We start from the raw sequence: 8,481 nt of genomic DNA on the forward strand, positions 1-8,481 counted from the left end.
TTTGCAGTCGGAGGCGATAATTAGTGCCAGGTGCTAAACTTTGCGCCCGGCTGATAATTGCGTCCCAAACGGGGCGATACCGAATTTCTCCCCCATTTACTCCTTGTACCAGTAACCAATTACTGCCAGGCAGTGAAAAATATTTTCACTTTGCGGTCAATATTAACATTAGTTACAAGGAAATCAAGTGGTGCACTAACGGCCACTGGGCCTTGATATTGGAGAGCTCTTTAATAAATGGAATCACTTGAAATAAATCAGGTAAAATTAGATTTTGCAAAGCCAATGAGTTGCACTACCTTTTTAAGTAACTGAAGAGTTTCCCCCTTTTGTTAGATTCTAGCTACTAATTTTGTCGATGTAAATGTGACTAAAAGGCAGAAGAGGCAGCGTTAGTAATAGAATGGCTTACCTCCCATTTTCTTGGGTGTGGAGTTTCAATATCATGCTTGAATCTTTTGGTGCTTTTCATCATTTTACTATAACCTCCCAGATCAAAGAAATTTAGCCTAAGTTTAACATTCAAACAGGTCTGCAAAAAACTGCCAAAAGTAGATCTGCTTGAAGATTGGCTTGGGATTTGTTCATTCCAAACTTAATTATCAAACTACCGCAGTCAGGCTTATTTTCCAAATGGGGTCAAACTCCTACTTAATGTTTAATCAAAAGTGTTACACATCAACCCAATGAGGCATGGAGTGCTGGGACTGCAGTTGGGTTTTGTGGCAATGCAATTTGAATAATTCAAAATCATGAGGGGTCTGGGCAGAGTAAATAGAGAGAAACTGTTCCCATCGGCAGAAGGGTCGAGAACCAGAGGACACAGATTTAAGGTGATTGGCAGAAGAACCAAAGACGACATGAGGAAAAACTTTTTTGCGCAGTGAGTGATTATGATCTGGAATGCAGTGCCTGAGAGGGTGGTGGAGGCAGACTCAATCGTGGCTTTCAAAAGGGAATTGGATCGGCACCTGAAGGAAAACAAATTGCAGGGTTGCGGGGAAAGGGCGGGGGAGTGGGACTAGCTGAAGTGCTCTTGCAGAGAGCTGGCACGGGCTCGACGGGCCGAATGGCCTCCTTCTCTGCTGTAACCATTCTATGATTCTAATTCATCTAGCTAATTATAAATTGCTTGTTTTTATGTGTTCTTCCAAATTTATATTTTCCTCAACCTTTTCCCCTGATAGAGAAGGGAAGCAGACCTGTGAAACTGTCAAGAAAATGTTTGCTGAACAGTGTTGATTTAGCCAAATGAAGGTTCCAAAAGCTACTGGAAAACTTTCAGAAAATTTTGATTGTGTTTTTGGACTAAGTTGCAATTAGTGGTGAAGCTATTCCAAGTGAACTGATTTTCAGCTGGGATCAGAGTGGCCGAAAAACTGCTCCACTTCGTTAATGTCGATGACTCAAGAAAGAGCCAGCCAAGTTGAGCGTGCAGGGCTAGATGACAGACAACCTATCACTGTCTTACTCTGATCTCCACGGCTGGCAATCTGCACCACAATCCAGTTATTCGGAAAAGACAGAATCGTGCCACCCAAACTACGAATTTCCTGGTGGTTGGTGCATTGCACATTGCACTTGGTGGGGGGATTTTCAACTGCCAGCCACTTGTTTCTCACCTGAAAAATCGGCAATCAGCAGAGGAAAATATGACGGGGACCTCGTGCGCCCATTTGCCGCCTGATTCAATTTTAATGCATTGAAAGGCCTCTCCAAAAAGCTAATTACTTCTAATTAACTAATTAACTAATTAAATAACTAATTCTAAAAAAAGCTAAATATTTCCTAAGGAGGCTGAAGGGATGTAACCTGTCACCCCTGATCCTCTCTAGCTTTTACCACTGCACAATAGAGAGCATCCTGACAAACTGTATCACAGTATGGTATGGCAGCTGTAGCTACTATGACCGGAAAGCCCTGCAGCGGGTAGTCAAAACTGCCCAATGCATTACCGGCACCTGGCTACCGACCATAGAGCACATATACCAGAAACGCTGTTTACGGAGGTCACGGTCCATCATCAAAGACCCTACCCACCCCAGCCACAGTCTGTTCGCCCTCCTGCCATCTGGGAGACGCTACAGATACATTCGCACCCGTACGACCAAATTTAGGAACAGCTTCTTTCCCAGGGCTGTCATCCTACTGAACTCCACAAATAAACTCTAAAGCCTGCACATCTGCCAATGCACTTTATTATGGTTATGTTTATGTTAATGTATTGCAAGCCAAATGTATGTTGAATGTTTAAATGTATTAATCTAAATGTACGCTCTCGGGAGCCGCAGGCCTACATTTCGTTGTACTGCACTTGTGCACTAACAATGACAATAAAGTTGATTTGATTTGATTTGATTTGATTTGATTTTAAGACATTTATGAGGCCAGGAGGAGGCGGAGTGTTCCCCAGGCACCCAAAAAATCTGTTGTCCTGCCACCAGCCTATCCTTGTCTCCCCACCAACCCCCAACCCAATCCCTGGAACCTGCTCCACCCAAAAAGGCTTTACCTGTCAATCGGCTGCATTCTACATCCGGCCCATTTTCCACAGGACCAAACTGGTGAGCTGCAACTCGCTGGACAAATGTTAATGAGGCCCAAATCTAAGATGGGATTGGGCCTCCGGACTGATGCATTGGGCGGGCACCGCAAACGCACCGCTGATATTGTGCCTCTTTGCCCCCCAAAATCACGGAAGACTACGATGTACTAATATCTGAATGTTCACTATCCTGTGGAGAAAAAAGTATTTTCTAATCTTAACCTTGTTTCAGGCTTGTCAATTTTGTATTTCGTTCATGGGCTGTGCATTCTGTTATTTCTTTGCCTGATTTTAGGTGGTTTTGGGGCATGAGCGCAAAATAAGGCAGGTATGCATGATGCCGCATTCCTGTAATTCCTAGCAGTGGGCAGAGGGGTCATTAACCCAAATACAGTAGCCCAAATTAAAATTAGGGGCTGAATTGTCCTTTTGATGTTTGTGTGTAAAGCATTATTTGGGCACAATGCATAGAAGGAAATGGGATGGGGAGGAGTACATACCTGTAACAGAGCCTGCCCAAATTTCCATCCATTTAAGGTGTGTATTGTGCCTCCCCTCATCTGCAACCAGGGGCTGGATTTTGCCAGTGGGGGGCTTTTGGAGGCGGGACTCCCACTTGTCGGGTTTCAGTCCCGCCTCCATCAACTTCTGGCCAACCTACGCTATTTTTCCTTGATTGACCTTGTTAAGCCCGTAGCAGGCAAATTAAGGGAAAGCCAGTTACAGAGAACATCAGCGTATGATGTTTCATCTGTCAAAACTCTTTGACAGATGAATTGTCATCGTTTGACAGCTCTGTGAAGCTGTCAAACAGTAACATTCTCTGTAGTTTGATGAGTTCTTGAATTCAAGACCTCATCAAACCTCTTTCTTTTGCAGAAATTAAATGGTTGTTGCATTGGAGAATGCAATGGCCATCTGTCATCTCTGCCGCGGAGGTGCGAGACTCTCCGAATACCCAGCGATTGAAGCCTGCAGGAAGAAACAAAGGTAAGTACATTTTTCTAACACTTTCCACCTACCTCAGATACTCACCTCTCCACACTTGCACCTATCACTCACCTCCACAGCACACTTTTGGACCCCGCAGACCCACTACTCGCCACTACGCTACCTGTTAACAGGCAGATAAGTGACACTAATCCCCTTCCCACCTCCAAGGAGACGGGACCCGGCATGGGACAGCTACCTACCTCCTGGCAAGAGGGCATGGAGGTGGGTTGGGCGCCCGCCCCCAAATTCTGCCATTTTCCCAGCAGTCCCGCCTCCATACCCGCCTCCCCAGGACTGGCAAGATCGCGCCCCAGGTGTTTCTCTTTTATATTATTTGGACCAGTAATTCCACCACTGGAAAATTTGTGAACTTAGGAGCTCTGTGCTGTCTCTCAGTCATACTCCTCTGGTTGGATATAACAGAATTAATTTTACTCTGCAAGTAGCAACAACAACAACAACTCGCATTTCTATAGCGTGTTTAATGTAATAAAATGTCCCAAGGCACTTCACAGGAGCGTTATCAAACAAAATTTGACACTGAGCCACATAAGGAGATATTGGCCCGTAATTTCCGATGGGAGGCTTCCTGCATGCAGCTGCCTCCTATTGGAAAAAAATCTACGGACTTACCTGAGGGCTCCCGAGATCTGGACACTTCCGCTCCTGGGCCTCTCCAAAGTCGAAATGTGCAGGGCCCAGGTATCGCAGGGGCGCAGGCAGTTCGCAAGCATCCTTGGGATCACGTGGGCCAGGCCAGCCAATCGGAGAAGGGAATCTCCCTTCATACTTTTGACAGATAGACCTGTCAAATATATGAATGGAGATCACCCCAAAAACACAGTAAGTCATTAAATAATTTTTTTAAAATCACGATTTTAAAATTAGTTAAAATTACAATAAATTAAATATTTTAATCAAAAATTTAATTTTTAGAAAAAAATAATTAAATTTTTTTTATGGGGCTAAAACTAAACTTACCCTTTTTAAAAGTATTTTTAAACTATAAATGTGTGAAAAAATATGTAAAAAACTTTTTTTCAACTCTTATGCTGGTAAAAGCAGGCCTTACTAAGATTTCTAAGGGTTTTCAGCGGGTGGAGGTTCTGCAGAAAGCGGAACTCTCCACCCGCAGAGGCCCTTCTCCAGGGCAGGCGTCCGATCTGTCACGAGCATTCTTGACAGATCGGAAATGCTGGTTTTCAACACATGCATTTCACATGCCTGAAACCGGCATAACCGGCATTTCCAATGTCCCTACGGGTGGGTACACAGCGCATATACACCCGTGGGCATCGGGAAATACGGCCATTAGGATAGGTGATCGATAGCTTGATCAAAGAGGGAGGTTTTAACGAGCATTTTAAAGGAGGAGAGGTAGAGAGGTGTGGAGGTTTTGGGAGGGAATTCCAGAGCTAAGGGCCTCCGCAGCTGAAGGCAAGGCAGCCAATGGTGGAGCAATTCAAATCGGAGCTGCGCAATAGGCCAGAATTGGAGGAACGCAGATATCTCGGAGGGTTTTAGGGCTGGAGGAGCTTACAGACATAGAGAGGGGTGAGGCCATGGAGGGATTCGAAAACAAGGATGAGAATTTTGAAGTCGAGGCAAGGCTGGACTGTGAGCCAATGTACGTCAGCGAGCACAAGAATGATAGTCGAACGGGATTTGGTGTGAGTTAGGATACAGGCAGCAGAGTTTTGGAAGAGTTTAAGTTTACAAAGTGGGAAACCAGCCATGAAGCATTGGAATAGTTGAGTCAAGAGGTAAAAAAGGCATGGATGAGGGTTTGAGCAGCAGCTGAGCTGAGGCAGGGATGAAGATGGGCGTTGTTACGGAAGTGGAAGTAGGTGGTCTTCATGATGGAGAGAATATATGGTTGGAAGCTCTGCTCAGGGTTAAATAGGACATCAAGGTTGTGAACAGTCTGGTTCAACCTCAGAAAGTGGCCAGGGAGAGGGATGGAATCGGTGGCTAGGGAACGGAGTTGGTGGTGGGGACCGAAGACAGTGGCCGCGATTTACCCGACCGAGGCGGGTCCGGGGTGGGCGATGTCGGTGGCAGGTCTCGGCCCAGCTGCTGGCTCCATCCCGGCCTCCAGAATGACTTTCCGATGATTGGGCTTGTTAAGCCCGCCCAGTGTGTTTCCCAGCCAATTGAAGGAAGTGGGTCTGATGACATCATTTGATGATGCTTCATCAGCTGGTTTCCTTAAAGGGACCATGCCCAAATTTAGATTGACATTTGTGCTGTCAGTGTTCTACAGCATTGAGGTGCTGCAAACACTGACAAGCACTGCACAGAGGTGCACGGCTGCACCCAGGATCTCCCATGACTCCCTCCATATGCTTATGGAGGGAGTCACAGCACGCAGGGAGTTTCTCTTCCCTTCCAATGGGTGGAAGACACCTCCCCAGGACACCAACGCAGCCTGGTTGCATATTGCACAGGAGGACACAAGCAGGGATGTCGTCAGGAGGACCAGGCTACAGTAGCGCAAACCTTTCAATGATCTCAGTAGATTATGGAACGTTAGTACAAAACCACACTCAACCTCATCCTGCTGTGCCACTCTTCACATCCCCATCACTCTGCCTTCCCTACCCTACTCCTGCAAATCCTTACTCACACCAACTTACCTTGCTCCTCCACCCATCCCTCTCTATCTACATTATCACATCCCCATCTCACTAGCCACTCCTCACACTCACCTTCATCCTAGTGCAACCATACTGACACACCAGGGTAGCCACTTGGGTGTTTTATGCAATGTTCATGTGAAGTTTCTGTTAATGTGGTGTCAAACATTGAAATTTTTATTTTTAACACTTTGCGTTCTTGGACAGATTAGTCTGCACCTTTGGAAGTGGCTTAGTGAGTTGCAGTGAATGGTGAGACATAACGTTACCCCTGCAATGCTGATGAGTGTGAAAGGAATGGCTTGGACATTGTAGGGATGCTTTATGGTGCTGGTGTGGGGTGGTTCCAACCTAGCGCATCATGTGGCAGCCAGGGTGTACAGCATCAAGTGAAGTAAATGTGGCCATGGTGAGGCCATCCCCGGCCTCCCGGGCAGCAACGTGGTCGGGTGCTGATGCCCTCTGTCGTGTGCAGCATCAGGTAATTGTGGAGAAGGTTGGTGTTGTTGTTGATGTTGCTGGTGATGCTAGTGTTGGGGTTGATCGTGGTGGGATTCTGAGGACCGAGGTGAGAGAGTTTCACAAGCACCCATGCTGATGGAATAGATGGCATTGAAATGTAGAGATGACCAGAAGCGATCTGTCAATGGTGAGAGAGGTAATGAGGTCAAACTGGATGGAGACTTGTGTAAAGACTTGCAGCATCCTGAATCTGTAGTGGAAATGCAGTTCAGAGAAGCTAGCGGTTAAGGGAACATTTCTGGGAGCTTTGACTTGACATTTGAAGCTGTCAACTCATCAGCTGAAACAATGGCTACTGACCTCCCGCCTCAGCTTCACTGACGAGGTCTAGGCACAACGGGAAACTGGTGGGCAATCTGTCAAATCCAAAAAGCTGGGAAAAAACCATTGATAAGTGGCAGTAAACAGACCACTAATGATTTTAATTGCCTCCCCCACCACTGCCTGTTGGGTCTGCTCAGCACTGGCAGACCCGACATTGGGAAAGTCCAATGTGCACATTTTGACAGCGGGTTCCCAACCCGCTGTCAATCATTTTAAATTTAACAGCCGGCCCGCCACCCATCCCGTCCGCTGAGTGCTGGCAAAATTCCGGCCAATGGCTTTGGTCTTCCCATTATTTAATTGGAGGACTTTTCTGCTCATCCAATACTGAATGTCGGGCAAGCAGCGTGACAAATCAGAGGAAGTGGAGGAATCAAGAGAAGTGGTGGTGAGGTAGAGCTGGGTGTCGTCAGCGGCATTTGGAACCTGATGTGTTTATGATGACATTGCTGCATGGCAGCATGCAGATGAGAAATAGGAGGGGGCCATAGATAGATCCTTGGGAGGCTCCAGAGGTAACGGTGCGGGAGTGGAAAAAGAAACCAATCAAATATTGCTTCAAATTTCCAACCATGCCCCAGTGGTGAGCTCGCAATGTAAGGCAAGAATACCTCTCTGAATACACAAATTAGGATGGACCTAGAAGTATTGATGGAATCACCACTGGGTCGAAGTCTCAATCCAGAATTGGAATACCCCAGTCCCATATGTCAATTAAAAGTAAGAACAACTGGAGATCCTTGACCAATTAATCCTACTGATTGTAGACACATACACTGTTCACAGAACAGGGCATGAAAACAACACCCCTATCGTTTTCATCCGAGTTGGTTGTATTTGATATCTGATAACCCACAAGTAGTTCAGAGCTGTGTTGAAGCAAGAATTGGTATACAAATAAAGGGGAGTGCCTTTCCATGGCTGGTGAACTGCTTTCTGGACTGGAAATTGAATTATCCTGGCCCACTATAAAACCAGTCCTTGCAAAAAGGGCCATCATAGCCCACTGCTTGAAAAACAAATGTGATCTTGCTGTAAAGAGATTTGAAATGTCAGCCATTAAAGCTCATATTGAAAACATTAAAACCTAGCTGTTGAATTTCACACTGAAAATACAGAACGTTAATGAAATTTCATTATAATTATACTGTTTGTGTGTGTTGGTCGCTACTGCACTTTACAGTACCATATTCACTTGAGCAGCACTACTGATAACTGTCAGCAATTTTGCATTCATTTTTTGCCATGTTTATAGTTTGGAGCACGATAAACACTATCAACATTGTATTCTTTGCTAGTGCCTGAGGGTTTCTTTGAATGTATGAATAAAGATTTCATAGTTGAAGTTTTTGCTGTGCCCTTTTTTCATACCGAGATAGAAATACAATAATGGTACAAATAAAATTTGTGAAAAAGTAATTTATTTTACAATATTTTCTGACCTACAGGCTAGGTAATTTA

General features: G+C 45.4%; 1 long non-coding RNA gene across 1 annotated transcript; it reads left to right on the top strand.

Annotated features, from left to right (window-relative positions):
* Positions 1-684: 684 nt before the first annotated feature.
* Positions 685-2,353, top strand: LOC147112607 (uncharacterized). The gene is made up of 2 exons (XR_015079443.1): positions 685-883; positions 1,188-2,353. It is a non-coding gene; the product is annotated as an uncharacterized LOC147112607 (long non-coding RNA).
* The last annotated feature ends 6,128 nt before the right edge of the window (positions 2,354-8,481 follow it).

The sequence above is a fragment of the Somniosus microcephalus genome, chromosome 9 (assembly GCF_052327205.1).
Source record: "Somniosus microcephalus isolate GS21.2 chromosome 9, FLI_Smic_1.0, whole genome shotgun sequence".
NCBI lineage: Eukaryota > Metazoa > Chordata > Chondrichthyes > Squaliformes > Somniosidae > Somniosus > Somniosus microcephalus.